Raw genomic sequence first — 27,215 nt, forward strand, 5'->3', positions numbered from 1 at the left:
GGCATTGTAATAGAATGTTACACAGGGAGTTAATCTTTCCAGCAAAGTAACCAATATTACTGCAGTCAGTAATCAGTTGAAAGAAGTAGTTAATAAGAAGCTGCAGCCTTCATTACCCCAATGCAAGAGACGAGCCTATCTTATTAAAAATCATCGTTCCGCATGACACTCATGGCCCATTTAAGTACTGATCGCTTGGCAGGGAACATTAGGAGCCTGTAAATATTTACCTGGGGGCACATATCGGCACTGCTGAAATCTCACAAGAAGCGCAAAGCCTCCAAGGACCTTGCAAGGGGGTTTTCTGCGTAATTCAGAGCTCATTCATCATGCCCTCCGCTCTCTGCACTTAACGGGCACATAACTGACCCTGAGGGGGGAATTGCTGATACTAATCAGAATTTGCATTCAGACGGTGCCTGCTCATTGAAATGGTTCCTGAGGCTTTTTACATGCGGAAATCTATGGCGTGTGCAGCCTTCTCTGGGGAGAATGGTCCGGCCACCCACAGTAACTAGTACCACGTGACGATTTTTAAAGGACAGCAGGGAAAAGCAACAATATTCCTGCCCAACTTTAGCTAACCCTAACCCAAACCCAAACCCTAACTCTACATCCGCAGCAAGCCACAGAAGGTTTGGTTCATTAATGGGGGGTTTTCCCCCGTAGGCATAAAATGAGCAAAATAATAAGATTCCATCATTTCTTCTTTTTAAAAAAAGCTGTCAGTTTGTGGAAGTTGAATGCTTCCAGCCTCTTTATTTTTGAAGATTTTGTACATTTTGGGAAAGCACTGATGGTTTATACAGATTACATTTAAAACTGTAAATGAATAATATATTAAGTAGGCTCAGTGAGATCCCCTTCAGCGATGGACTTGGGCTAACGCTATCCTTACGACAGTGACAGTGCTAGTACCTTGTCGGGCCCCCTCCTCAATCTTCCAGCGCTTCCCTCCCGCTGCCACTCCTGGACCACGGCTCCAGCAATGTGATGCTGTCCTCGGATTTCAGGAAGTGCAGGGGCTGAGCCTGTGCTCACAGTCCCCACTGCCCAGAAGAGATGTAGCCTGTGAGTTCAGGCTTCTCCCCACACTCACTGCAATCTGAGGATAGTGTTCCCCCTATCCCTTCTTGGCTTTTGCTCCTGCTGTGTTTATAGGGCTTTGTAGCCCAGGTTCTTGGCATTTAGGAAAGGAGTTACCGTCAGTAAGACATAACAGCTCTAGAACTTTGCTGAATACACTACAACTAGGTAATTCATTTCTCTCTAAAGCCTTCAGAGATAAGACAGATAGAATGTGCTACATGAATGCTGTTGCAGTATTATAATAAGAGCTTTATTTATTTAGGTTTATATTCTGCTAACGTGGATTACATTCAGGTACTGTAGGTATTTCCCTATCCCCAGAGGGCTTACAATTTAAGTTTGAACCTGAGGCAATGGAGGGTAAAGTGACTTGCCCAAGGTCACAAGGAGCAAGGCAGGACTCAAACCCTGGTCTCTTGGTTTATAACCCACTGCTCTAACCAATAGGCCACTCCTCCACAGCTGGGAAAAAGCAACTAAGGTTGCCAACTGGCTCCAGATTTTCAAGACAGCATGATCCAGCCCTGGTTTTACTCGACTAATTGGTCTTTTAGTCTTGCTTTTCTTAGGGGAATCAATGGGGACACCAGATCTACAAGTCCATGCAGGCAGTGGGGTAAAACAAGGACTGGATCATCCTGTCCTGAAAATCTGGAGCCAGCTGGCACCTCTGAAAACAATAAATTTGGAGTGATATGGCTTGGAGGTTAGCTAAACTTGGCATATGGTTTCAGAGACTAGAAGGGTTTGAGACTGGAGGAAAATATCTGTGCGGGGATCAGGTTAACTATCAGGAAAACAAAGAATGGACTAAACAACCTTCTCCTGCAAGAGCAACTCACCAACTACATACATCAGCCAAGAGTGGTCTGTGGAGCCATGACTTCAGCAGAACATATGAGTTCTGTTATAGGAGGATATGAGGGAACAGAGGGTCTCAGAATCATACACTATGGAGCCTATGCACTAAGGGTTAGTGTACACTCTATGACTGTTTAGTATAAATGCAGTACAGCATGCTATGCACTAAGGCCCCAATCCCTGTACACACTAAATTAATGTATACATACATGTATGTGAAGGAACAACAGATGCAAATTAGGCTTTAGTGGGCACATGGAAAATAGCATGATATAGTCTTTTCCACCTCCTATTCAGGGGGTGCTCGCTAAGGCCTAAAATGTAATCCCTGACTTGGGCCAGGTGTTAACTTTTTTGTAATTGTGCATCCAATTTCAAGGGCAAAGCTACCAGCAAACATTATGGCTGAAAGATGAAGGTGATTTACAGGAGATGACACTGTAAGAGTTTACCCACATGTCTTTGAGCTAGTACACATTTTCCCACACCTCTCTTTGGAAAAGAAAAATGCAACACACACGCTAGACCTTCCTAGACAAATCCGCATCTATTGGTACAGCAAAAATGACTTTTCAACAAAAGGTTAACAGATAACAAATGGTTTTCAAACATTGTTATACAATTCACAAAGCATTAGGCACCATGAGCCCGATATTCAGCCAGCAGATAGCCAGATAAGTAGGATTTATCCGGCCACCTAGCAGCTGCTGAATATCTGCTTAAGTTCAGTGGCCGCTAGAAAGCCAGATAAGTCACTTATCCAGCTATCTCTTAGCTGGAGAACTTTGTGGGCGGGAAGTGGGCGGATCAGGAAGGCTCTATTTAGCTGGTTAATTTATCCACCTAAGTAACAATATTTAGACTTAGCCGGATAAGTCGTTCGTCTAGGTTAGACCTGCTTAATAGTCACTTATCCAGCGAAGAAGCTACTTCTACGTAAACAGTCAGCAGAATAGCCATGCCGCTGAATATCTATGTAGCTTACCTGGATAAGTTACTTAGCCATTTAGGATTTAAAGACCTACCTCTCTGGTTTTACTGTCTCTGATAAAAGTCCATTCCACAAGGTCCCATAGAATGGCATTCCCATGACGGTCAGTGCTGTCTTTGATGTGGTTTATCAGTACAAAGACTACTTCATCAATCCAAAACCGAGGACTTCTTTGAAGTCAACAGTTCTTTTTGTTTACTTGAAGAGCTCTTTTCAGACAGTTCAGAGGCCCTCTAAAACTGTATCATTTTTCTGTTGCAGCTTTAACCACAGTTAGCTCTTCATTTTTTCAGGTGGGATCCCCACCCTTTCCCATTTATCTTCAGATTGCATAACTGGAGCTAAGGACAGCTCTGCCCTCAGCATTATGGGGCAATCGTACAGGGTGAATGGTCAGATGCCAGTGCCTTCCTGAGTTTGGACTGCTATAGTTCCTTCTCTGATGCCAGTCCCTCTCTTCCTTTCAGGCTCTCCTTCCTGGATGTCATTTGAGAGTATGGGCGAGTTCTCCTGGGTGTGTATGGCACAACTTCCAGGATGATACCTTGGACCTTCAAGGTGCTTTTGGTCTGGTTTTCATCTCCACTAGGCACACCAAAGTTTAGGTCTGATTTCCTTAAGAAAAGGAAGACCCTAAGTCCATGCATGCAGTGGAGTAAACCAGACCTGGATCAACTTATTGGTAAAAACCGAGGCCAACTGGTAACCCTAATTGTCAACCTAATATTATATTAACATAAGATTCTGATCTAGTCCTAGTTTTTTAAACTCCATTCCCAATGCATTCTGCAAAGGAATCAGCATTGGATTCAGTTTGCATTATGATGGAAGTTACAAAACCAGGGTTGGACTGCCATTTCATGATAACAAGGAGTTAGGATGATAACACTTTGCTCAACAGGACTGACAATGAAGACATACTGGAAGTATTACCAAACAGCTGAAGGCCAGAGTGCTTAAAGACAAAAGCAATTCTGATTTCCCAAGAATAGCAGATCACAAGCCCAAATACAGTTGTGTACAAGTGGAGTTTAAAACCAATGTTAGTTTAGCTTGGCTCCATTGTCCTAGATTAATCTGATAACCAAATATTTTTAGAGAATCTAGAATATACTGAAACTAGAGAGGGGCAAACTGAATTTGGATTTCAAATGCAATATTTAGCCTGATACAGATTTGACAGATGTTTCCACTTTATATATTATTACCTGCACACTTAAGGATATTTTTCACATTATAAGTATTGTGTTTTATTAATTGTATATATTAGGAATGTAATCTATTGTAAATCACCCTGATCTACATGGAAGGACAGTATATAAATGTTTGTAAATAAATTAAATTTAGAGAATCTCGAGTACAAAAAAAATTCCTAATCAATTTTACAAATGTCTCATGGAAAATTGAAATATAGACATATTGTTACAGTTCTGGCCGCGAATACCGCGACCAGACCCTTACCTCTGTGTTCCTGGACCTGTTCCTGCTTCTGCTGGCCTAGTTCGCGGCCTGTTCGGTGGCGTCTCCGTGGGGGCCGCGCTGCTGGGAAGCCTCCCATGGATGCTCTGTCTCTAGGCGCGCGCGCCACTTGGGCGCTTTTCTAGGCCGTTTCCCGCCAGTGGTGACTCTGTCCAAATCCTGACGTCAGACGCCGCGGCCTTGATAAGCCGCCGCGGACATTCACTTTTTGCCTTGCAACGGGGTTACCATCCGGTTCCCAGTTGCGCTGTGCCCCGGAGTGGGTTGCCTTTGGAACTCGCTCCGTTCCTGCCTGCTTGCTACATTACCTGCCTGTTTCCTGCCTGCTTGTTACAGTACCTGCCTGGTTCCTGCCTGCTTGCTACAGTACCTGCCTGGTTCCTGCCTTGTTCCTGCCTGCTTGCTACAGTTTCTGCCTGGTTCCAGTACCCGAGTCTTGCTACAGTTCCTGCCTGGTTCCAGTTCCCGTCCCTTGCTACAGCGTTGCTCGCTGTTCTTGTCTGGTTCCAGTTCCTGTCCAGCTCACCAGCCTGCCAGTCTCAGTCTCAAGCTTCGCTACTCGCCTAAGTCCCAGCGGCTGGGCCCCTACGGGCTCCTCCCGGGGGGGCTTCAGCTTCCAGGGGTGAAACCTCACCTAAGTCCCAGCGGCTGGCCTCCTACGGGCTCCTCCCGGGGGAGCACCAGCTTCCAGGGTGAAGAGCACCATCCACGTCCTGCCTGACATCTGCCTCCCGACCTGCGGTTTGCTAGAGACAGTGAACACCTTCTCCCAGTCTCTGACAAGTCGGCCCAAGGGTCCACTAAAACTGAGACTCCATAACCATATTTAATATTTTCTTTTTCTATTTTTTTTATAATGCTGCTTTTCACAAAATATGTCTCAGAGCAGCTTACAGCAGTAAAAATACATAATACAATAATAAAATACATAATATAGCAATAAAATATAGAATACAATAAAAAGTCACAATACAAACAACATCTTTGAAAAATTACATTTAATCCAACTCCCTCTCTCTCAGATTGATTAGGAAATAATTAGTCCCCTCTCCCCTAGTATCACATTTTCAACTGGAAGTGTTATTAACCTGGGTGAGATCTGAAACAATAATTGAGAACAGTAGAAACTTCTTGGGGGGGGGGGGCGTTGGTTTTTTTTGTAATTAACCACTGAGTCCTGGAATTTATGCTCTCAAAAGAGAACAATTTTATTTTTAATTTGTAACAAACCCCATGCTATGGAAGCAAATGTGTTAAAAATAGTGGGGAAAGTTGATTACCCCGATTGTGATTATGAGAAAAATTATTGCAAGGAAGGAAGGGGATATATGATGGCCCACTCAACAGCCTGAAAATCTAAATAGGCAATCATTGCTACAACTACTGGTGGCTATTGGAGATTCCCCTTTAGCTCAAGAGGAGTGAGTCGGAGGCCACTTGCTCAAATCTGAACAAAGGCGATTTCCTCGCAGACCTAAGAACGCAGTAGATGCATACGCCAAGGTGCCCAGAACAAGCGCCGGCATTAAAATCCTTTCTGTCTTATTTATAACACCATTGTGAATTGGGTTTGTTTTACAGTTGTAATTAAAAGGGCAGATCACACTGGAGGAAGACTTGGCTGCAAGGGGACGCATCTCCGCTGTGCAATTGTTCACTTTTATCAAAGGGAAAATGCTCGCACGCACCCCCACCAGGGGAGCAAAAGGCACATCAAGAACACCTCTCTGCATTGGTTCATTTACTATCAGATGGTCCCCATGGATGACAGATACTCAGTTCCACAGTGTGAAAAATACCAAGTTTCCTCAACGGTGCTCTCATTCTCTGCTTCTTTGACTCCTTACTTTGCTGCTCTCCTCCTCCTTTTCTTCCTGTTCTATTTCCTTCTTTCCCTCCACTGGGAGAATACGTTATTAATCTTTCACCGGTGGTCTCTTTTGCTCTATCCCTGTTGTTCTTTCTTTCCCTATCATTCTTCTGCCTTGTCCTTTCCTGCTTTTTTTTTTTTCCCTTTCTACTCGTCTGCTGGTGAGAATAAACCATAAAGCTCAGCCCCCTTACTGATTGCCCCTAGCCCTTCTGTCTTTTGCTCACGCTATATTTTTAGGGCATTGTAGCCCAGGTTCTTGGCATTTAGGCACGGAGTTGCCAATAAGACATAATAACTCTGGAAGTTTGCTGAATGCAGCCACTGCACTACAGCTTATGCAATTCATTTCTCTGAAGCCTTTTGAGATAAGCTGGATAGAATGTGCTACATGAATACCACTGTGATATTATAATAACAGTAAGGAGAAAAAAAGAAAAAAAAGGTGAGTTTTAAAGGCCGGGCGTGTGCCAAAATCGAGAGGCGGGTGCACATCTGGCACATGCATGTGTCCACCAGTTTTATAAACTGCCCACATACGCGCACAAATACGATGCCTGAATTTCCCACATCAGGAAGAAAGGGGCAGAATGTGGGCGGGGCATAGGTGTTCTGGGGCGGGGCCAAGAGATGTGTACACAAGTGGCTATGCGCTTGGGTGCATGCCCAGGTATATTTCAACACAGAGTTACTTCTGCTACGGATGAGGTGTACGTCTTAATAAAACTATTTCCAGGCATCTATGAAGTGTTTGAGGTATCTGGGTTTAACTAGGGGAGTGCAAGCTAAAGAATCAAGAGGGTTTGGAGGACCTAGCTCTAGACTGGACAAAGTAGTGGATGAACTGGTGAAACTGATCATGACCTGGATGTGCATCTGTTATAAAATACTCTCATGTGCGCGCCCCAAAGCCGACTTACACTGCTGTGTACTCACAAGCTTAAAATCAGAAGCACACATAGGCACACCAGGACTATTTTATAACATGCACATATATGTGTGCGCAGGATATAAAATTGCCATGTATCTGGTTGTATACCCATATACACATGTATATGTGTACCCATTTGAAAGTTACTGTCATAATGAATTTGGAGGCACTTTATCACCGACCAATCAGCAAACAAAAAGCAAGGATGTGGCCTGGATGTGAAAAAATATGACATACGAGAGGGGGAGGGCATATTACCTGCTCTTCAGTGCTTGCATGGGGGGAATCTCCTCATCCTCTCCCATCTACATTCAGAGTACCCTCAAAGGGCACAGCTGGAGCAAAGGCCAGGTCTGCTCTCAACATTATAGGGCAGAGGTTCGCAAACCTGTCCTGGAGATCCCCCAACCAGTTTTTTTTCAGGATATCCACAATGAAAATGCATAAGATAAAATTTGCATACAATGGAAGCAGTGCATGCAGATTTATCTCATGCATATTCATTGTGGATATCTTGACAACATGAATAACAGGGGATCCTTCACTATTATAGGGTGGTCATAAAGCAGTGTTTCCCAACCCTCTCCTGGAGTCACATCTAGCCAATCAGGTTTTCAGGATTACCAGAATGAATATGCATGAGATTGCATATCCTGGATCTTCAATATATGCCAGTCTATCTCATGCATATTAATTATGAATATCCTGAAAACCCAACTGGTTAGGTGAGCTTCCAGGTGACGGTTGAGAAACATTGTTATAAAGGGTAGCTGGTCAGATGTCGGTACTCTTTAGAACTAGGACTGTCCTATTTCTTCTCTGGTATCAATCGGATAGAGCTGTGGGGACTGGCCAAGGCACCTCCTGATGCCAGCCCTTCTCCTTCTCTCCTGCCTGGATGTCATGTGAGAGTATGAGTTGGTCATCCTGGATGTGTATGGCACAGCCATCGGGATGAGACCATTACCCTTCCTGCTCAAATTCCTCTACACGTTTCTCCTCTTCCACCTCTTCTCCCTCTTTGGTGGATATCTGAGGTGCATGCCTTTGGTCTGGCTTTCCTCCTGAAGTCTCTTCTCTTCTCTCACCTCCTCTCCTGGGGTCCAGGTGCTCTCTGCTTCTGCCCTCAGCCTCCAGCCCCATGTGTCAGGCTTATTTTTATGCAGGTTTTCAGCAAGGAGGCTGAGTCATGTGAAACAGAGGACTGTGCATATTTAGTTTAGCACTTACCTGCTAATTGTGTGGAGTGTGTACAAGCTATTCAGCAATTGGATACAATGAGGAAACCTTGTACTTTTAGATTAGCATGCATGTGCTATTGAGGTTATTTTTAGTGCATGTGCTAAAAGATGTAGTGTGTTGCATGTTAAGTAACATTTTAGTGTGCACATTTACATTTTAGCGAGTACATGCTAAAAGATGTTTAGCATGAGTATTAGTACATAAGCCCCTTTGTTTCAAGAACACACACACATATATTATTTTTTTTAAGTATCCTCCATTCTTCATATCCCACCATCCTACACTGTTACCAGGTCAAGCCTATATACCACCATAGAAAGCAGGACTACAACACAAGGAAGTCTCAGGTAGTGATGTTGAGGAAGGGACAACTGAAGTCACTGGGCTGAATTCTCCTATGCCCTTTCCTTTCATCCCAACTATAGCTGCTCTTTAGGAAGCCAACATGGTGTCTGAGAGACCTCTGTATACCTCTCACGGAGACACCAGCAAGTTTTCCTTGAATGGAGCTCAGTATTCCTGCTTACTACCAGAGCCCTGAGCCTAGCTCATTTCCTCCACAAGCCCAGCACTCGTTATCTTGAGACCTGGAAGACATAGGTTACTCCCAAACTTGGATCTTCCTCATAGATTGGGACAACGCTTCCATCAAATACTGAAACAGCAGCCAGTGTGGTGAGTGAGCCAAAATAAACTTTCATCTGAACCTCCATGTTCTCATAGCCTGCCTGTGTTTCCATATTTCTTTCTATTGTATAACAAAGAAGTGCTTATGACATTAATCAGAGGGTGTCAGTCTCATTAACAGATGCAGCTTTCGTAAATTAAATCTCAGATTTAAAGAATGAAAGCCCCATGTTTTCTCCAATAAAATAATTCTGGCCTGAAGACAAAGGTGAATCAAGACCGTTCACACCAACAAAGGCACTGAAGAGCCTTGAAGAAATGGTGAAGACACCAGTTCCTCTGGATCTCCTTCTCTTTGCAAATGTCTCCCTTAAATTGTCAACGTTCTTCACTGATATTAATGGAAAATAAAGTTCTCGGCTGTTTTTCCACTTTTTGCATGTCTTCCAGTAGGCCACTACCAGACACATAGTGAATTCACTAATACATTTAAAGGACGCTAATTAGACACATTCCTACTCCCATAGCAACCTAACATTTAACTAGGAACTGAACAAATTTAGGATGAAGGCAGCAGCCCAGCAGCAAGAGGGGGGCTTCCCAGTCTTTTGCATCGAGTGTCACATGTATGATTTTTTTACCCACCCGTGAGAAGTTGTATATGTGCATGCGATGCAAAGAGCTCCTGGCTCTCAGAGAACGAGTCTGATCTCTGGAGGCTAGAGTGGCAGACCTGGAGGAGCTGAGGCAGACAGAGAGGTATATAGATGAGACCTTCAGGGACATAGTAGCCAAGTCCCAACTTCAGACTGGCAGCCCTGGTGCTGCCTTGGAGGAAGAAGGTCTCATGATTGGAGAGCATCAATCTGTGCAGCAGGAAAGGATCCTATAGTAAGGACCTGCTCTCCAGGTGGTGCATTGTCCTTTCGCACCGAGGATGTGTCTCCAAGGGCTACTGCCCAGGAGGGAAGGGATAGGTCGGCCGTCATAGTTGGTGATTCGATTCCCATAATGAGTGCATATGCAAGGAGCAAAACAAATGTATAGTAGCCTGAATGTACAAAGCCTCAAGGACAAAGTGAACTTAGGCCCCATGCTATCCGAATAGCATAGAAAAGGGATGGCCAACTCCTTTTTTAAGATGGCGCTAGCCATCCATTGCTCCGATCATGTGACAGAGGCCGACCAATGGCATCGATAGCCCCTGTCACATGGTAAGGGCAAAGGGCCACCGGTGCCATTTTGTTTACTGGCAGCTGACGGCCTGAGAGCGGGCAATCGCTCCTGGGACCCCAGCTGGACCATCAGGGACTTCAGGCAAGTTTTGGGGAGGTTGGGAGGGTGGGGGATTGTAATTAATTAAATCTGAAGGGTTGGGGTGGGTTGGGTTTTTTTCGGTTTGGGACAGCCGAAAAAATATCGGCCCGAACTGCAGGAAACAAAATTTCCTGCGGCGGGCCAATAACAAAGGCCAAACCAAAAGGTTCAGCTGAATCACATCTCTAGTATTTACCCCATCTCACTGTTTCACTTTGACCTGTTTTTTGTATCTCCTAAAATTCTGCTTTTCCTCCATTTTTAGAAAGGACTCGTTCTGTTCCCCAGGGCATTGTGGGTTAATGGGCTCACTTTGATGAGGTCACAGTGCTGGATGTTGCGTCCATTGGTCTCAGACGGCTTCGCCCTCTGTGCCTCACCTTTCTCTCTGCTCTCCCCGCTAACCTTGGGAAGATGGCTACCGCCACATCTGCATGCTGCTCTCTCCGGCGTCCCCGGAACGGCAATGGCAAGGCAATCCGCCATGTTTCTCCTGAGGGCCTCCTAGGGTGCGAGTGCCAATGCCACCTAAGTCTTTATCCACGTCATGACGGGAACCTCAGGGGCATCCCCCTCAAGTGACGTCACGCCATCCGGGTATTTAGCCTGCCTTTCATTTGCTAACAAATCGAGTTAGCAAGGATTGGACTTGTCCGGTCTAAGCTACTCTGCCGCTTCCTTGCTGCCGCTGGAAGCTCTCTCTGCCCTTCGAGGTATTTCTCTAAACTGGGTACCCGCTCCTTGGGGGACCTTTGCTTTCTTTCAGGTGCCTATCAGGGATCAGATACTCTCTCCTCAAGGGCCTGCTCTCCCTGCCTCGGTGCTTGTATTCAACTATGTCTGCCTGCTGGGATCTCCATCTATACAGCTACCAACTTAGCGAGTAATCTAACGTTGTCAGTCTGTCTCATCTACAGATCAGCACTGGGAACCTGCATCCTGCACTCCCTATACTATCATTGCGAGACGGGTCTCCTCTGCCGAGGGCCCCTGGACTGCTACCTCTGGATCACCTCACTACTGCCACCTCTGGTGGTATCCTTCTGCTGTATAATAAAAGACAAATCTCTGTGTTTGTGTGTCTAGAGTCTATCCACTCCAACACCTCAAAACCATAACACTGGAGGCGTTTTACAGTGCTGCCAACCAGTTCTCTGTGTTTCATAATTTTATGGAGTTTACTGGAATTATGGATATAAGAATATTTTACAATAGCATGATATTTCTCAGCTGTGCAGACTATTTCCCATCCTAGCAGGCATTTCTTGTCATCCAGTTCCATCTTTCATCTTTAAAAATGCAAACTACTGCATCTAAACAATTAGTATCACTATTGTTCTCTATCCCTGCGCCTGACATTCATGTAGGCTTCCTCTAGCTCTAAATACTATGACATAACCTGCAAAGCATTGCCAGTTAAGGTCAGGAGTCTGGGTTAAACAATTGTTGCCCTCTGTAACCAATTTATTACTGTTTCAAGGTTAAATTTTGTCTAACGAGGCATCCAAACATTATATCTGTGAGACCAATGACCAGAGTACAAGAATGTGTATTCCTGTGCTTTGTAATGGTTCTTCCTTTAAATGAGATGGTAAGACACATGTTGAACGAGACCTACATGATATAATCATAAGCCCCGCTGGCTTGTTTATTGAAGAAATGGTCTGCCTGACTCCACTATGACAAGCTGGAACTCAAATAAAGCTGAAGGATTATGGTTTTGCTTTTTGACTTCCTTGTGGAGGAGGATGAGAATCCAATCAACAAACTGAGGGAAGATGCACATCTTTTAGTCCCATGCCCTGTCACACACAAAGTTACATGTTATTTTTAAGGCATTAGACCAAGCTAGCAGTACCAGTTAGGGCTATCAACTGGCTTCATTTCCTCTGGTCAGGCTGATTCAATCCTGGTTTCACCCTGCTGCTTGTACAGTGATGCAGATCTATAGGTCCATGCATGTAAGGTAGAAAACCCAGGACTGGATCAGCCTGCCCAACTGGATCAGCCTTCCCTGCATGATGACTGGTACCAATCATCATGCAGGGAAATTCATCTTCTAGTTCATAAACAGTAATGTATTAAAAAAACAACTTTAGGTTCTTTCCTGGGAAAATATAATTCACTCAGCTGCAGTATTTGAGAAATACATGCTGTCATTATGTTCTGCAATTAGGGATGTGCCATAATAAAGATCATAGTGTCCTGATTTTTTTTTTTTTGTAATTCCCTTCCCAAAGGTCATTCTTTTGTAGATGTGCAAATGTTGTAGGGGGATCTTCTATATGTTCATACTTAAGAACAGCACAGCAGTTGTCTCATTGCATAATTTGCTTGAAAAAGGGACTTTGATACAGCAGTGTAGGTACATGCAGGGTGACCATGTGCTTCTGGGTCAAAAGGACTAGATGAGTCATTCTCAGCTCCTGTGAATTATCTTATGCATTGCCATGTGTACACTCGCAGCACTGTACAAATAATATCATGATTAAGCTTTTTATACAAAGGCTTTGTAATGTGTGTTACAGCACAGCACAGCACAGTGCTGTGCTGGAGCTACACACATAGGGGGCAATTCACAATATCCCAGGCTATGTGCAAAATGCATGGATTTATTCTACTGTGCACCAGTGCTCAGGGAGGAAACAGGCCAGGTCGTTTACCTTCAAAAAATGAGCAGGAACAGAGTCTGTGCATTAAGAGGATCCACTTGTTTTGTGCCTGCTATCTGTGCGTATGGCCAAGCAAAGACAAAAAAAATTGCATGCATGCACATTGTTGGCGTCCCCTGGCCTAAACGTGCTGACAGGAACAATTCCTTTTAAATGTGCACAATTTTCAATCCAGCCCTTTTACCTGGGTAAATGCCCTTGAAAATCATCCTCAAAATAAACATTTTTTTCACATCGGTTGGGCCTACAAATTTAGAGGTCCTTCCTTTTGCCCATATTGACTGGTGATCTGATTATTCTCAAGGTTAGGATTACTTGCTTATAAAAATACCATTGACATCCAATAAGAATGTTTCTATCAGCATAGGAATCAACAAACATGGTTTTCTTTTAAACTAAATTTATCAAGAAGATACAAAAGTTTATTTCTGGCAGCAGAAGGAAAATATTGAAAAAATTATATAATAATCACAAGCCATTACAGAAGCCCTCTCCTTGTCACCAGCTACTGCAGAGCTGGTTGACTTTGTCTATACATGGTAGTTTCTTTTAAAACATAAGAACCTTCATACTGGATCAGCAAGGGTCCATCAAGCCCAGTAGCTTGTTTCCAACAGTGGCCAATCCAGGTCACAAGTACCTGTCAGGATCCCAAATAGGAGAGAAATTCAATGCTGCTTATGCCAAGGGATAAGCAGCGGCTATTCCCAAGTCTACCTGGTTAATAACAGTTTATGGACTTCTTCTCCAGGATCTTGTCCAAATCTTTTTTAAACCTAGCTACACTAACTGCCTTTACCACATCTTCCAGCAATGAATTCCAGAGCTTAAGTATACATCGAGTAAAACATTATTTTCTCTGATTTATTTTAAAAGTGCTGCTTAGTAACTTCATGGAGTATCCCCTAGTCTTTACCTGTTCCACTTCACTCAGGGTTTTATAGACGTCTATCACATCTCTCCTCTGTTATCTCGTCTCCAAACTGAACAGCCCTAACTTCTTTAGCCTTTCCTCACAGGGGAGCCATTCCATCCCCTTTCAAAATGACAGTTAATATTGCTCATGATCAGCATAATTTATAGCATGCTTTTCATTCAAACAAAGTTTTCTTGTCAGCTAAGGCAAAAGATTAAGATTTTCAGTACAATTCTGCAGCCATCTCCATGATGGAAGTTCTAGTTACTAATTTGGTGCAGGAATGGCACAAACAGCAGTCAGTAGGGCACAGAGATCTTATTATTATTAGCTACAAACACAATTTTGATAAGCTGAGACATGGGGAGAGAAAGCCACCAGTTTAATTTCAAGTAAAGAACTAGAAGGAAGGAAGGACTGCTACTCATATGTCTCAGAGGTTTTCTTGACCCTGATTTAACAGGGATGTGCATGTGTTTTTTAGACACCATGAAAAATGCAATGAAAAACTCGTATTTCATTTCATTTGAAAGCCATTTTGAAACTGGGACCCAGTGGGGTAGGTGCAACCAGGGGTCGTTCGCACCCCGTTTGGACTGCTGTGACTCCATCGATGGGGGAAGCTTAGCTACTGCCTGTGGGGATGGGGGCAGGCCCGGTGTTATTGTTATTACAGTGGCGCTTGAGGTGATGGGAACCATTTATTTTCGGGGGGGAGGGGGTTCTATTTCTTTTTCTTTCAGTTTTATGATTATTTCATTTTAAGAAAACAGAATGAAAGAAACATAAAATGAAACGAAAAATAAAGAGAAAAAGGAAAACAACAAACAAACTGGAATTTTTTTTTCCTCTGCCTATTCCTCCTAGTATTTTCCAGAATCATGCTTCCTCCCAGCCAGATGGTTCAAGGTATGAAATCAAAAACACTATTTTAACCTCCCACAAAGGAATTCTGCAGAGGTCAGCTAATAGGCGTGATTTAAGGGTTTTCCCCTTTAGCCGCACACGGTAAGGATGGCAAAATTCCCAAGATCAATTTCATTCACGTGCACAAAATGCCCAAACATCGCATACGATTTGCATTCACTGAATAAGCTTCAGCCAGACCGGGATGCACTAGTTTTCATCAAATAAATGTCACATCTTTACAGACTTTTCCCTGCACTTCTTTATGATCTATAGTTTTATGGATGTATCTGTGCCCGTCGCTTAGCGCCCTCGGCATTTAGCAGTTAATAGAATGAATGCAAGAAAAAGTGATATGTAATAAGATCACATGCACTGTTAGCAGCATCTCTTATTGTGTAAGATGCACTTAGCACTTTTGGCTTGCCACAAATGGTTTGCGCTTCCGGCATGGGCCTAATAACAAACATGGATTCTGTGACACTTAAACCGTAAGAAGCACCATCGACTGTACAAGATACAAGAGAAAGCAGTTAATATGCTTCTAATAGCAGTGTCCAATGCAATGTGCCCCCCTTTCCCTTCCCACACACACACACACACATAGATTTTTTTTTTTCGAGAGGACTACTTCTCATTGCAAGAGTTCTCATAGTCTAAGAAGTCGATCGACTCTGCATACACAAACCTGCAAGAAGCACCGTGCTCTTTAACTGGTATGGAAACCTTTAGTGCACAAGCAATGACATAAGAAGAATTTCTTAGGCTAAATATATATTGCAGTGGATACACTCATGCTGTTATGACAAGGAGCAGCATCGAGAGTACACCCATCGAAATAAATAACAGAGGTCTGAGTATATTCATGGGGCTATAAAAAGACTCACTGTGCTAAAAATAAAGTGGTAACTTTAAAAAAGAAAGGCCGGAAACTGGGTTCTTAGTTGAAACTGTGGCATCGGGAGTCTGAACCCAGAACTCATGAGGGGAGAACAGCAAGCAGCCTAACTCTTCAGCTGCTTCACTCTGGCACTTGCTTCCTCCAGCCTTGGTGCCCTCCTCACCTCCCACCCTCCCTCCGCCATTATACTGTGATTTCTCTCTTCCTCGTCTTCTGATGCTTACCTTTCTTTCCAGTTTCCTTACAGCTCCTCTCCGTGGATGCTTCTAACCTGATGCTTACTTGTCCATTCTTCTCTTCGCTCCTTCTCTTCCTCTCCCTCCACTCTTTTGTGTGGCCTCGCTCTCTCTTTCTCCCTCTCCCCTCTCTCTCTATCTCTCGCTCTCACCCAGCTTTATTCTCCAACCCAAATTTGCAAAAGGAAACAACGAGGAATGACCCCTAAACCTAAGGGTTTGTTCAGATTCAGATAACTTTATCGGTATGGCAGTTTTACATGTTTTGCCAAAGTGATACATAGAATGATTTAAAATAAAAAGGGGGGGAAAGACAGGGGAAACAATAGCAAAATAATAATAACAGTAAAGTTACAGGTTAGCGAAAATACTATAATAAGGACAAGTCTCGGGTTTGTGTTAACGCCGTGATGATCACTTGCTGTTCAGGACCACAGTGTGGACAGCTCCCACGACAGACAGAAGTCCACATCAAAATAAGCAGCGCTTTTCAACGTTACTGAAAAGCCTGAAGGCGAAAAATGCAAAATGTAAAACGTGCTTCCCTATGCATTAAGAAAAAACCCCCTTTCACCTTATTTTTTTTTTTTATATTGTACCAACTCATAAAATCCGATTATAAATGGTCGTTCGGGGGTTTTTTTTCAGAGATGTTACCAGAATTTTTATTTGCACCGTTATTTTTTGCAGGAAAACTTTTATTTTGCCTGTTTGCATGAAACATTTTGCATTTAATCCCATAGCAAACGCTTCAGTAAGAAGTTGAAGATTACTACGGTAAGTTCTCCGTCTCTCTGGTCTCAGTTTCACTCTCCCTTTTGATTTCTCCTCTCCTTTTCTGCCCCAAGCCTCTCCCCTTTCTGTTGCCCTCCCAGACCTTGCTCCGTCTCTCCTTCCCCTCGGATTCCTCTTCCCACACCCCAGCAAAAGTCCGGCAAAGCTTTAAAATACTATGCTCTTCCTGTTCTTCCTCTGTCCCTTCTTCTCATCATTAGCGATGAAAAGATGAATAGCCCTCTCTCTCTCACACACACACACAAACACTGCTGTTTCTGTGAAATATGTTTTTTGCGTCATCTTACTTTCCAAGGTAATGAAATGTATTCTTAAAGGCAATATCTGCGCAGGGATCGGGCAAGGGTGGCTTGTCATAAAGACGAGTGCTTTTGTTGTACAATAATAATAATACATCTCCAATAACCAAAATATGAAAAGTGCTTGTCGATAAGACAGACAGTATTTTTTTTTTTCAGAATGTGCTTGAGTCTGGTGGTGAGGAAACCCTGCTGCTGTTATGATCGATGTTCCTCAACCCTGGCACGCTGCTCCGGCTGACTCCTGCTCCAGGCTGTTCCTTAGGCCAGGGAAAGGAGCTCTCCCTTAAACAATCGGCTTCCGCTCCTCGCATTGATCACCCGGCTCCCTTTCGGTCTTTCCTTTACGCTCCCGCTGCCGACGCGGACACGCGGACATCATCCGCCACCGAGGAGCCCAGGGCGGCGCACTTGCCGCATGGGCGCCTGCCCGGCCCCCGCGGAGATGAACGTGACGTCAGCTCCCGCATCGCCAGGCGGGCTTGCGTTGCACGGCCACAGGAGGGGAAATAAAAGCACCACCCACGCGGAATCCACAGGCAGCGGACTTTGGAAACGCACGGGCGTGAATCGGCGTTCACCAAAGCCGCACGGTCATGCTAACTCACACCCCCCTCAGCCTCCATACTCGGAGCGCCTCCGGAAACTCGGATTCTTGCCCTAGGAGCCTGCTAGTGCCGGGGCTTTTCCGAGGGCAGTTGGAGGATGGGAAATGGGTAGACTATCGGTGAGTTGGCTCTGCTTTGCCCACGTGCCCTGAGCTTTTCCCCAGCCTCCTTTGCTACCATGCAAGAACATGTGAACTTGGCAGGAGACTGCTTGGCGCGTTATTAGCTTAAGCCGGCACTGGGCCGGCCTGTACTTATCCTCAGCTGGGTCTAGAGTTACAAGTCGCACTGTTGCTGGACGCTCCCTCCCCCTCCCCCACCCCCACCCCAAACGCGAAAGCAGCTCACTGCAATCCGAAACTAGCAAAATCCAAAAGCAATCGGAGGGGGCAATGGGGTCATTCCAGTAGCCCATTCTTGCTTTAACCACATTAAACACCGCCAGATAAAGAAAGTTTTAGGAGACGACACAATAACAGAAATCCCTTTTCTTCCCCCCAAACATGTGAAAGCGTCCCCTTTGTAAGTAAGGACGACAGGCAAAGCCTTCCCTATTTTGGGCTCTGCGTGATAAATGGCGTTTCCACCGGGGGGGGGGGGCATTCCCCTCCCCGTAGAGCCGAAGCGGCCGGGACCAGTGGACAAGGAGATCCTGGACACCGGACCGACTTCTGCCTGCACTCCTGGCACTGGGTGCTGCTGGCAGGGGCAGGGCAGGGCAGCAGCGAGTACATTTCAAGGTCTTTGCTTTGTGGGATCGCTAAAAGGCATGAAAGTAAGCTAGGACTTTGGCGAGAGGAGACGGCACTTAGGTGAGTAAGGAGTACGCCAGTTTCTAAAGCCTGCCAGAGAAACAATCAATAACAATAATAAATACCAATCATAACAATACAATTTAAGTTGGGTTTCTCTTCAGGGCAAAAAAACCCCCCAAAAAAGCCTTTTCTCTTTCAGAAGGTGGAGATGACAATAGTCATGTTCTCAGCTGGTTTCTTTTTTTTTTTTTTTCTGCTGAAAATACGGCCATTTCCTCCCACTCCCACAAGCGTCTTACACCAACAACACAGCTGCCAAAACGACAATTGTCACCTCCTGAAGGCCCTAGAACAAGGCTCGGGCAGGCACCGCCAGCCTGGCGCAGATCCTGCCCCCGCCGCTCCGACCGATCTCACTCACCTGGCACGGCGGCGATTCGGGCTCCGCTCCTCCGGCCGCCGAAAGCCTCCGCCAGGCAGCCAGGCTGAGCCCTTCCTAGGGCAGTGCTGCCCGGGGCAGGTGCCGGCTGGGCGCCTTCCTCTCCCGGCTCAGTGGACCTGGCATAGTCCCTTCGGCCCCCCCGGTAGCTCCCCGTCGGTGGCCGCTGCGAAGCCCATGCATTCAGCTCTCGCTCTTTCTCCCGCTTGCCCCGCCGCCGCTCCTTTGCTTTCCTCCCCCGTACCGACCGAGGCTGCAGCGGCACCGAGATTCTCCCCCCCTCGAGAGCCCAGCAGTTCTGTGCAGAGAGGGGGCAGAAGAGATGCTCGCAGGAAGGCTGCTCCCAAGATCAGGCGTGGAATCCACCGAGGACTCGGGGATTTTTTTTTTTTTTGTGTTTTGTTGTGTTTTGCTTTCCCCAAAAGCAGAAAGGAGGACAAAGCCCCGGAGGAGCTGAGCCGAGCTGCCAGCGCTGAGCGCACTTTCCTGGTGCGCGCGCGCGCGCGGAGAACGGAATATCCAGGCAAGCAGCTCAAGGGCTGGCGAACTTGGAAGAACACGGCTGCAAGTTGCACGCACCTAACCTCTCGCTTTTCAGCCAGTCACAGTCACGTGTCTGTTTATTTATTCAGATCCATCTACAAGACTGTACCGTACGATTTTATGCTCTGTAGCGTCTGCTTCTAACCTCTTTACAGTCACTGTGGGGAAATACAGTAAATGAATTCGGTGCCAGGAAGAGGGCGCGCAGTGGAGCTGTCAGGGATTAAACGTCACAGCGCGCACAGGTCCGGGCCAGGAGGATGGGAAAGCATAAAAGGCACCGCGAATTAAAATATCGCCGGTTCTCTAACGTGACATTCTCCTCTCCCTGCTCGCAGCAGATGATGCACGTCTGGGTTAATCCCATGCACTATCAGCTTTCCAGTACTTAGCCCAAGGCATTCTGAGCATCCTGTCCTGCAGACTGTACAGGGGAAGGTCAATAAGCAAGTTGTAGGTGAGTCCTTTTTACTGGACTAAGGCAGGGCCAGTGCAAGGTTATTTGGTGCCCTAGGTGAACCTTGGATCATGCACCCCTCATCCCCAATTGTTGGCAGCTCCAGCACAGCGCTCCCTTCCTCGGCACTATTAGCTTTCTCCCTGTGGGCCTCATGCTGGTGGGATTTTGCAACACCGAAAATTTTGACCCCCTAGGCGACTACCTGGTTTGCCTAATGAAAGCACCAATCCTGGTGACTGAAAAGTCAGGTCTATCTGACTAGAAACCTGTTTTTTAAAAAAACATGAAACCACAGTGGACGGGTAAGACAGGCAAATGAATACATGCTGTGCTCCAACCAACGACAGACAGCATAACTGGGATGCCTAACATTTCCAGCAGTACCAATGGGCAAAGCCCTGAAATATCCAGGGGGCGGCGGGAGACACCTGACATAACGGGTTATGACTGTGATCATTCACATGCTCAATGTGGAGAAACACTTACAGAATTCCAACCTAGGCCATGGGACACAAAATATTTACAGTAACTTTACATTGGTTGTGTTGGATCTAAACCAGGCTACAGGCTCTTCGCCAGCAGAGGGGACTAGGCCTAAGTAAACAACCCGTAGGATGCCCTACAGAGGGCAAGTTTCAAAACCGCCTACCCAGATAAAATCCTCTCCTCTGCCCAGCGAAAAGCAAGAAAAGGCTTCCAAGGCTCGGATTTCTTTTTTTTTGTTGGGTTAGGAAGAGGAGGACCTCCCGGGGAACTGGAAGTGGGGTGAGTGTTTAGGTTGGGGGCATAAAACTGCACACTTACACTGCATTTTCAAAAGTCTGCCTGCCAACTGTTTTATTGCCATGGACCACTTGCACAAAGAGCAGACGGGTTTTTAGGGCATATCTATTTTACATTAGCTCTTGTTCAAAGTGAAAAGACCTAGACAGCTGTGGAGTCTGACTGGTAAAAAAAATACCCACCTACTTCACAACTGCCTGCGTTATTTGAAAATTGCCCCCCCCCCCCCCCCCCCCAACACACACAGGCTTTAAGGCTCGGGATCCATGTAAAGGGCATGTTATTTCCACTAATTAAGTCAATGCACTTTGGTGTAAGATAATATATAATTATTAGTCTTGGGTATAATGTAGTTATTTATTTATTTATTTATTTTTGGCTTTTAGATACCGATCTTCTTACATTAGATGCTAATCAAACCGGTTTACAATGAAACAACAGAAACAGAAACAACAATGAAACAACAGAAAATAATACAGACCTATATTCTTTGTTCCTTTCTCCACTTCTGACTTTTCAGTGAGCAGAAATAGCTACACCTAAGGGAAGAAGCTGATGTGAAAGCAGCATTCTGATTGGTCGCCTGGGTTACAGCTGTTTACTGATTGGAACTTCAGTTGCTGGTTGATTGGCCAAAAGGAAACAAGAGGAAATGCTGTGTATCAACAACCTTTGTACCAGGAAATTTATTATTATTATTATTATGCTTCAAATAAAGCGATTAGCACTCAGCATTACCCTATCTCTCTCTCTCTCTGCAAAATCTCAAAAAATAAACCCAACCCCCTCCCTCCCCCCTGCAGCCATCATGCATTGCGATTTTAAATGTCACAGTTTATATTCTGAACTAGACTGCAAGTTTTCAGACAGCAAGTCTGATTACAGCTCTGTTGACCCAAATTTCTGAGCTGCAGGTTTTGGTTACTTGTGCCAGACAGGGCCAAACACCAATATGGGCTGAAAGTAAGATGTATCACATTATTTTGCTGGTATTGATTTACTGTATTCTAGGTGCTATGGTTCAATGATTTTGCATAAAGGCATGTAATGTTGCACGCAGACACTTTTAAGTATAATTTACCTGTTTAGACAATAATGTTTTATATTTCTACACTGCCTTTTCAATTTTAGTGTAAGGTAGTTTACAACATTTTTTTTTTTTACAAGTGTGAGAAGTCTCTGCCTGAACAAGCTTACAGTCTAAAGAGGTATCTGACACAAGAAGGGTGTGGGAGAAATGGGATTTGAATCCTGGGGTCCCTGGTTTGCATCCTAGTGATCTCACCACTAGACTTTGTGCAGAGATATTTTGTAACCATTTAGATTTGTTTTTCCTGTGACCTTTTCTGTTTTGCTTTCAGTATTTTGCCTTTTGATCTTCACTGTTCCGTTTTATTTTTCTCACTGCTCTTGTACGACCTACAGTTATTCAATTTCCCTTTAATTCTTTTGTTTATATGCTGGGCATTGTAAACTGTTGAACACAACATGTTTATTTATGATTGTCTGTGATCACATTTACATAAAACATCCAGTAAAAGATCTGCCCCTGGAAGCCCACATCTGGGATTGTGCTGACCAACCACTCTCATGCCTTCCAATAAGACACGGTAATATGCAGGGCTGGTGCAAGTTATTAAGTGTCCTAGGCAGACCTTTGGTCTTGCATGTCCCCGGTAGCAGCTCCAGCACAGCGCTCCCCTTTGGCAACATTGACTTTGGCAGGGCACCCCCTCCATTTTTCCCTTACCCTTTGCCCAGTATCTGCCTCTTTTTTGCCCCTTGCCCATAGTGCCCAGCATCACTATCCCTCCTTGTCCAGCATATCTTCATTCCCCCCCCCCCAAAGCATTCTTCTACTTTCTCTTGCACGCCATGCCTAGCATACCAGCGTCAATACCCGCCAATTGTTCAGCATCCTCTTGCTTTCTCTACTCTGTCACTTGCTTAGCGCACTCTCTCCATCCCCCCTCTGCTCAGCATACACACTCCCCCTGCTCCCACAACATAGTCTTTTTTTTTCCACGCCTCACTCACTTAACAATCCCTCTCACCACCCACCCAGCAGCTTCTCTTTTTTCTCTATGCCCCCACCTGCCCAGTCCTCTCCCTCTCCAACCTTCCATAGTTACCCAGCATGCATTTCCTTCTCTCTCTCCCCCATAATATGGAAGCTCCATCCCTCTTTCTGCAGCTTTATTTAAATTGATAGCCTGTTATCAGCTTCTGGTGTGAGGCTCCATCACTGGCCCTGCCTCTGGACTGTTTCTTGTTTGTAAATCAGGATGGGCTCTGTCAGTAGCTCCGGGCCTTGTGCTGGCAGGATTTTGCTGCCCGCAAAATTGTGAAGTTCTAGGCAGCTGCCTAGTTTGCCTAGTGGAAGCACCGGCCCTGGTAATATTTCCTGCAGTGTATCTATTCAGAAGACACCCATGGGATTAATGTAACAAGTGCGCTGTCATTAAATATAAAAACACAGCACACCAAGAGGAAATATCCGGTACTGCACGTTGAAACCCTCTTATTGTTTATAACAAGAATCTCTAATTCAAAAAATGTGAATGCAGGCAGTCAGTAGACCAGGAGAGGCAACAGATACCCCCTCAGCATTTCACAATCTACGTGGATCGCATCAGTCTTTGTCCTTTCAGGACAGAAAAGATTTCATTGTTAAAGGTGTGAAGGCTTGAATGTGTCTGGTGTTTCCTGCTAGTAAGAGTCCTGTGGGTTTCTTCTCCTGCCCTGCACTCGGCCAGTGTGTGTTGTTTCATATTTTAAGTGACAAAATTGGGATCTGGCCTTCTCTGATATTCAGAGGGAATATTATACACCTAGGATTATCTGACCCAGGCAGCAGAGCACACATACACACACGCACATTCTGTGGACAGCTGTGGATATGACTATATAATACTTACATGGACCAAAAGGCTTTCAGAACATAGCAATTGGACAAAGCCTGAGAAAGTGTGGGATGGCTAACCAGGTTCTAGAAAATCCTTTCAACATTATTCTTCCCCAAAATTTATATTATCGAAATGTTTTAATGCAGAAATATTAACATTTTAATCAGAAGTCCCATGTGCATTGTGAACTATGCTCAAGCACAGTTTTAAAACAGTAAATTTTCACCTCCGTGCAGTTAATTTGGTATCCTCACAAAGCTAGCCTGGCATGCATGGGTATGTCTGTTTGTCTGTCCTTCAGTATACATGTAGATCTGGATTTGTGTATGTATGTCCCACTAGCTCTTACCTTTTTTCTATTTCTGACACTTTAATTATTGGGTTTAAGGCAATGCTTCTTATGGCTTTTACTACATCAGCATTTTTCCATATTAAATCCATTGGGGCAGACCAAGTGTCCTGGGAGATGGAAAAAAAAACCCCACAATAGGGGTAAATGGACTGCTACCCAGCTGAGGTAAGATAAATAGCCTACAAATCCAAGCCGGTGAGGACCTGCTTAGCATATATATGAAAAAGGCTGAGTTAAATAGGAGACAGCATGTTCTCCCATGTCTGTGTGTCAGCGCATGGAGTGGAAGAGTTGCAGCACTGTGGCACCTTCACGCCATCATGACTAAGCCCCTGGTTACATCTTTTTTTTAGATTATATATATATATATATATCTGGGAACACCTGGGGCCTTTGCCTCCAACACTCAGAAGAGAATAGTTACCAGAGGAGGAATGGGAATGGAAAAGCTGTATCTGACTATTTAAATTCCACTCTTGCCTTGGAAATTAACTCTGTCTTATAAGTGGGTTCTGAAAATATGTTTTTCCTGCAAAATGTTAAAAAGAAAAAGAACACATTGTAGAGTTTGTATTGCTTTTCAAGAGGTTCCCTGTCTTCATGTCAGATTAGATGATCTTTTTAGGTTCAGCTTAAATCTTATGACTGTTGGATGAGCTGAGCTCCAGAAAAGGGAATGGGTGAATGAAGCAGGCAGGCTTTTACCCTTGGGAGAGGAGAAATCTCCAAAGTCAACTTTCAGGAAGCATTACAACTAATTTAAAGTGCTCCCCATTGCTACATACTGTACTTATATGTTGTAATGCTATAAAACCTGATAAGAACACTATATACAGTTATATATTTTCACACTTTATAGGAAGAGTGTTGTAGGATGTGAAAGTTTCTTCTCTGCTGATGCTCGAGGGCCCTGTTAGGTCCCAGAAGAGGGCCATGCTCCCAAAAGAGATCAGCGGGAGCTCGGTGTGCTCAGGAGTGAGGCTTCTAGAAGAAAATTCCTCTTTGGGCCCCCACCCCTATAAAAACATACAAAATGTGTAACAGATTTGCACATATTTTAACTACTGAAACAAACATGCTTGATTAATATTAACAATAATCCAATGAAATCTGTTTTCAGCCCTAAAAACTGTCTCAATCATTTTAAAATTAGTTGGCTTCTCAGAGCCTAAGAATAACTGGGCTCAGGGTAGAGGACTATGAAAAGACAGAAGGTGGGACCATAGTAAAAAGGAACTCATCCTTTCCTCAGTCAATTGTAAACATTAAGAAATAAAATATATTAGGAGAAAAAGGAACGGAAGCCTAGGGATAAGATCTCTCCAGAGGACGCACTAGAGCCAATAGATGAGCCGGTTGATGTTTTGAGCAGGTTGGATAGTTGGGCTGCTTTAGAGCAATCCGCTTTATACATTTTAGGCACTCAGAGCAAGAACAAGAGCAATGCTTTGAGACTGAGCTTAGATACATCAGAGATAAAATAACAAGCCATAGACTGGTCTAACATGGAACCCCTACAGAGAAGCCCAAACTATTATCTTTAAAGATTCAAAATATACTGCTTAAGATGCTTCCCTGTGTGCACTGTGAGTGAGGGCCTAGTTAACACATCCACAGAAAGTCTTGAGTATTCCTTTGTGTGGAAATAAAGGTCAAAACCCACAAAAATAAATGACGTGATACCTTTTAATTGGACTAACAATCCATTTCTTGACTAGCTGGTGGGCACTGACACTGCCTTCCTCAAATCCAAACAACATGAGCATGAAAATAAACGTTATCAGGTAGAACTACCAAGCAGCCGCACTGCTTTATCCGGCATCCAGTCTGCCCATCCACATTTCCTGTTCACCTCTACAGGGAGGCTGCTCTATGCATCCACCATCCTTTCCATAAAAATATGCATATATTTCCTTAGATTACTCCCCAGTTTCCCTCCTATCACCCCTCCTTGTTCCAGAATCTCCTTTCTATTGAAAGAGGACTGCCTCCTGTGCATTTATTCCTTGGAGGCACTTAAAGGTCTCTATCATATCTCCCATTTCCTCTAGGCCAGGGTGAACATGATGTTTAGATCTTTTAAGTCTGTTCCCATATGTCAAGGGCCCCCAAACACGATCCTCAAGGGCCACAACCAAGTTGGGTTTTCAGGATTCCCACAATGAACATGGTCTACCTCGATTGTATGCAAATAGATCTCATGCATATTCATTGTGGAAACCAGCTGGCTTGTGGCCCTTGGGAATCCTGTCGTGTGCTTTAGGATGAAGTTCATTTTAGTAGCTGTCTTCTGGACCAGCTCTATTTGGCTTATATTCTTTTGAATGAGGTCTTACCAGAGACTTACAGAGAGGCAGTATCACCTTCTTTTTCCTAGTAGCTACTCCTCTCCCTATGCACCCAAGCATCTTTCTAGCTTTTGCCATCGTCTTATAATATCTACCTGTTTGGCCACTGTAAGATCATCAGACATAATAACTCTAGATCCTGCTCTTCTTTTGTGCACAGAAGAATATCACCCCCTTTACTCTACTGTTCTCTTGGGTTTTTGCAACCCAGTGCATTACCCTGCATTTTTTTTTTTTAGCATTGAATCGTAGCTGCCAGATTCTAGACCATTCCTCAGACTTTCCTAGATCCTTCTCATATTTTCCACATCATCTAAGGTTTGGTTCATCCTGTTGCAGATTTTCGATATTATCTGCCCAAAGACAAAACATTCTGCAACGGCAGGGTGTGCATTCATTTCAAAGAATGCATATGTCATTTAAAAAAAAAAGTCTATTTTTGGATAGCTCCAAATGGAACCAACTGGAAATAGACTTCCTCAAAATATTGGAAAATTCTCAAAGTTTTGTATTCAATACGGAAAAATAAATAAATAAAAGGAGGTCTCGAGTTGGGGCCCCTGCTGATGTCTGTTCTGACTGGACCCTGACTGGGGCCTACCCAGCCCCCAAGTATCTCTTCCATGGGGTTGTTGGGAATGGAAAGGGGCCAAGTGATCTCCAGTCACTTCTGTCCTGCTGGATCTCTTTTAAAAATGGTGCTGGCATCAGGGCTGGCTGGCACCATATTATTTTATGGTCAGAAAACAAGCTTGTGCTCCCCCCATCTTAACAAAGTTGGTTTTTCATGAAGTTCAGGACCCTCTCCTTTGATACTGAAGCATAGCATTCTGTGATCGCTGGATCCCTGGGGATCCCCCACTGTGAGATCCCCATTTGTGAGCACCAG

At 44.6% G+C, this 27,215-nt stretch overlaps 1 protein-coding gene across 1 annotated transcript in view; it reads right to left on the bottom strand.

The window, feature by feature from the left end:
- The window catches only part of DLGAP4 (DLG associated protein 4), a 612,818-nt gene extending 593,633 nt beyond the window's left edge, over positions 1 to 19,185 (bottom strand). The window contains exon 1 of the mRNA XM_029611583.1: positions 18,917 to 19,185. The gene's annotated coding sequence lies outside the window, so the exon portion shown is untranslated. The remainder of the gene's footprint in view (positions 1 to 18,916) is intronic.
- Between the last annotated feature and the right edge of the window lie 8,030 nt (positions 19,186 to 27,215).

The sequence above is a fragment of the Rhinatrema bivittatum genome, chromosome 8 (assembly GCF_901001135.1).
Source record: "Rhinatrema bivittatum chromosome 8, aRhiBiv1.1, whole genome shotgun sequence".
In the NCBI taxonomy this organism is placed as follows: domain Eukaryota; kingdom Metazoa; phylum Chordata; class Amphibia; order Gymnophiona; family Rhinatrematidae; genus Rhinatrema; species Rhinatrema bivittatum.